Source organism: Lutra lutra, chromosome 13 (assembly GCF_902655055.1).
Source record: "Lutra lutra chromosome 13, mLutLut1.2, whole genome shotgun sequence".
NCBI classification, from domain to species: Eukaryota; Metazoa; Chordata; class Mammalia; order Carnivora; family Mustelidae; genus Lutra; species Lutra lutra.
The window spans coordinates 82,353,044-82,357,304 of NC_062290.1; the positions used below are offsets into that span (position 1 = coordinate 82,353,044).

The 4,261-nt window shown below is 42.0% G+C and overlaps 1 non-coding gene across 1 annotated transcript; it reads right to left on the bottom strand.

Annotated features, from left to right (window-relative positions):
- Nucleotides 1–619: 619 nt before the first annotated feature.
- On the bottom strand, nucleotides 620–757 carry LOC125084119 (U4 spliceosomal RNA). Its single transcript, XR_007122482.1, has one exon. It is a non-coding gene; the product is annotated as a U4 spliceosomal RNA (small nuclear RNA).
- Nucleotides 758–4,261: the final 3,504 nt, after the last annotated feature.

Genomic DNA, 4,261 nt, shown 5'->3' on the forward strand with positions numbered 1-4,261 from the left:
GAAGTATAGAGTATGTAATCATTTAACTACAAATAAAAGAAGAAGCTATGAAAATTTAATATAACACTATTATAGCAGAGAGAGTGATTAGAGAGGAAAGGATAAGGTAGAACCCATAGTTTAAAAAATTATACTTTGTTTTGTAGATTTAACTCAGGAGCCATGTAAATTTTTATATAATTACAACAAAATTAAATTAAAAATCCTTAGAAATTTAAAGTAAAATAAAATAAAAATGATCCTACTTGTGCATTCGGTGGATGACATAACCACACAAAATGACTTTGAAAGACTATATATCATTATCAGTTGACTCTGTATCCCTAAAGGGATATATCCAAAGATGAAAAGATATACATGTTATGGGATTAAAAATAAGTATGTTGGTATCCTTGAGAACTGAGATATTTGACATATGAGTACAGATTAGGATTGGTGAGGTTGAATGAAAACTATAGTTCTCCATTTCAATTGGAGTTATCAGTATGAATATGTTATGCCTTTTATCTTTAGAGAATAATATATATTTCCTTGCTATAATCACTAAAAATAATATAAATTAGCAAAATGACACATTTTTAAGACAATCAGGAAAAGGACCTTTTTGCAGATTTGGTGGCACTAGGAAATGATTGTCAATATTTTCAGCTGTGATTGAGATATTGTGGAGAATACTTTTTAATTAGCAATAATCAATAAACAATAATTGCACCTCAGATAAACCTCATTGGCTACAATACTGCCACTGTGCAAAGCTAGGAGACTACTTTTTAAAAAAAGAGTTTGTATCTTTTAGAGATAGATGCTGAAATATTTTACAGAAGAAATAATGCCATGTTGAGGACTTGCCTCAGGATGATCTGAGGGGAGGGGAAAGGCATGTGAATGTGTAGATGATTCAGAGTGACTATGTAGTGATAGCTGTGAGTGCTGGGTGATGAGTAGGTTGGAGTCATTATACTACTCTTTCTATTTTTCAATGATTTAAAAAAAATTTTTTTCGTACTAAAAAAGGACCACCTTGTGACCGTAAGCATGCAAGCCTGAAGTCAGAAGCATCCAAATTGACTGATAGATATTTCATTTGCAGAAATTCAAATTTGTTAAACTGGCTAATTATAAAGCTAGTTAGATACTGAGGAAGTTTTAAAGGAAGAAAACTGAAATTGGAGTTTCTCAATGTATATACATGAGACTTCTTTGTCTGCAACTAATAGAAAACTTGGCTTAGCTTAGGCAAGATTTGGAAATTTATTTTGGGCATTCAGGGCAATCTCATGGAATTCTAGCACAGAAATGCCACTGAGATGCAGGAGAAACATAGTTCAGAATCTAAAGTCTGGCAGTATTCTGTCTCCATCTCGAATCTTACTGCTCTATCACGTCACAGACCAGCTTTCTTCATTTTCCAGTCAACACCATAGAACACATGCACATTCATAGTTTCTCAGCCTCCAGATAGAGGCTGATCCCCCCACCCCCACCCCACCAGACCCTGTTCCAAAAATTCTGGAGGAAGGGTTTGATTGGTCCAGAAGCTGAGGTTGTCCTATCCAAGAGGAAGGGCATAATTCTAGGTTAATCATGGCCAGAGTCCAAGGTGTATGCAGAATGGCTGATCCTGTTTTTTTCCGTGGTGTTCCCGTGAATGGAGGGGGTGGCAAGAACAATTCCCAGAGGTGTGGGGGTGGGAAGTAACTGGGAAGACAGACAAAAGTTATCTAGTTGAGTCAGGCCAGATCATGAAGTTTAGAGAGGGTATAGAGATGGGTGAGAATGATGACTTGGACAGGCTTTACTTCGGTTGACCAAAGCAAATTAGCAATGCAGAAGACAGCATGTGACAAGGATACAAGTGAGGAGACTTGGCTTTCTGCTGCTCCTGGGTTACTCACAGAGGCAAGCTCAAGTTCAATGGCCAGTATAGTCCCCAAGGAGTTAGGAACCAGCCAGGCCACAGGTGCTCAAGCCATGACCTTGGGGCAACAGGGGCGGGAAGGGGTTGTACTAGCACTCAAGTATCTCTTCACTCCCACCTAAGAGAACCCTTGCCACACCACCATCCAACATTTGTCCCACATTGTTCTATTTCCTACCACACCATCGGGCCCCACCTGGTCTACTAGACAACTGCAGCATGACAGCTGGAGACTTCCATCTGTGCAGCTTCTAATTTCCCCCTGCCTTCTATTCTGGTTGCACAGTATTGAGAAAATCCTGATTCCCATGGATAAGTAGTTGCAAACCGAAGCAGTTTTTCATCATCTCCCATTGCAGCATCCAGCTCAAGCCACTTTCCAACTAAACTGATCCAGAATCTTGAGTGAGAAGTAAGTAGAGATTTGTTTGAGTTAAATCATTAGTAATGGTCAGTGGCTATGGCTATTCCTTGTTTTTCATTAAAATCAGGACCCAAGATTTAATAGGTATGAAAGTGATCCTAAATAGAATACTGGCATCAAATTAACTCACTTGTTACATTGTGATCCTAGTGAATCACAGTGTCAGCACCACTTGATTCACAAAATTCTGGCAATAAGTCACTGATAAATATAACCAAATCTACCTCACTACCCCTGACTCCTACCCCTGCAAGGGAGCCCTGACCAACAAAGGTGGTCCACTAACACTGCAGTGTTTAGGTAGTTAGGAGAATGAATACTACACAACAGCCAATTAATAATAATGAATGAATGTTTGCCTAGAAATAAAGTGCTTCTCCATTCTTTTCTTACTTGATCTCCAATAATCCCATGAGTTAGGTAGGATAGATGTGATTTTATAAAGGAGGAAATGGAGTCTCAGAGAAGTGCCCTAACCTGTCCAAGTTGGTCATAGAGGAGAAAACAAGGTTATAGAGGAGAAAACATAGAGGAGAAAACAAGGCCTTAATGCTTTCCTCCTCCCTTCCTCCTTCCATTCCACCCTCCCTCCCTCTGTGCTTCCTCTAGCCCTTTCTCTTCCCTTCCCTTTTCCCTCCTTCTCTCCTTACATCTTTCTACGTGCATGTGTTGATTTCTACTATGACTCAGGCTCTAGGCTTGGAACTGGGGATTTGAAGATAAATGAGACATGGTTAGCGCTTTGAAAGAACAGAGTGGAGGAGACAGATGTCTCCAGAGCTAAAAACAGACACAACGTGGAGCCATCACAGAGGGAGGGAAGACATTTAACTGGACCCTGAGGGTAAGTAGCATCACCAGGCAGGAATAATGGTGCGGAGAAGGGCACCCTGAGCAGAGGGACCAGAGAGAGTAAATGCTTGAGAAGATAGGAAAGCACTGAGCTGGTGAGGAGTGATGGTGTCCAGGGAAGGAGAGCGGGGTGAAGCCGGTGCTAGACCAAGGAAGGCCTTGAAGTCTGTGCTAGGAGGTTTGGAAGGTGATGGGGGCCACCGAAGGGTTTTAAGCAGGGAAATGACAGGATCCCAAGTCATTTAAAGAAAGATCATTTGGAAGCTGGTGTGGTGAATGATCAGGAGGCACTGAGCACAGTTAAGCTGTTGCAACAGTTCAGACCTAAGATGATAAGGTAAGACCGGAGGCAACGGAGCTGGGGGGCCGGAAAGCTATTTCACAAGAGATTTGGGGGATAACAGCAACTTTAAGTGGTTCCTGCCATTTTAGTTCCTTCCTCAATCATGTGTCCTTTTCATTCGTTCTTTTCAGACTATCCACTTATATTTATTATGTTATCTCTCCGTGAAACAAATTTCTCAAGAATGCTTCTCCCTTTTCCTGATTTTAGGTGGGCAGCAGCAGCTTTTTCTTCCCAGGCCCGGTTTTCGGGTGCTTTGTAACTCTATGTAGAAGGTCAGGGTGAGAAATAGCCCCGGGATGCGGGGTGGTGGGGGAACTCTCCACCCTGCTGCGGTCGCGATTGGGCCAGCTGGGCACGTGATCACGCTGGGCCAATCAGAGCCCTTCCGCAGGGATGGAGCTCCTGCCTTCTGGAAAGGAGCTGGCCAGTAGATAGCTAGCTGTTGGTTGATGGTTCGAGTGGCTGTTTTCTGAGAAGGAGAAAAAGCTGATTTTTAGGGAGTAAGAATAATGAAGTATATGCTCAAAGAGAAGCAGAGACGAAAGAAGGAAAGATGGATGTGCCTGCTCCCCCAGCACTCAGGTACCTGACTGCACCTGATCCTGAGACAATCATGTTTCTACACTTGGGTTCCCTTTTGCTTTAGCTGGCTCCAGGCAATGTTACTGTCCCCAAAGGGACTTCAGTACTGTTGTCTACAGATGCTGTTACAATGATCGAA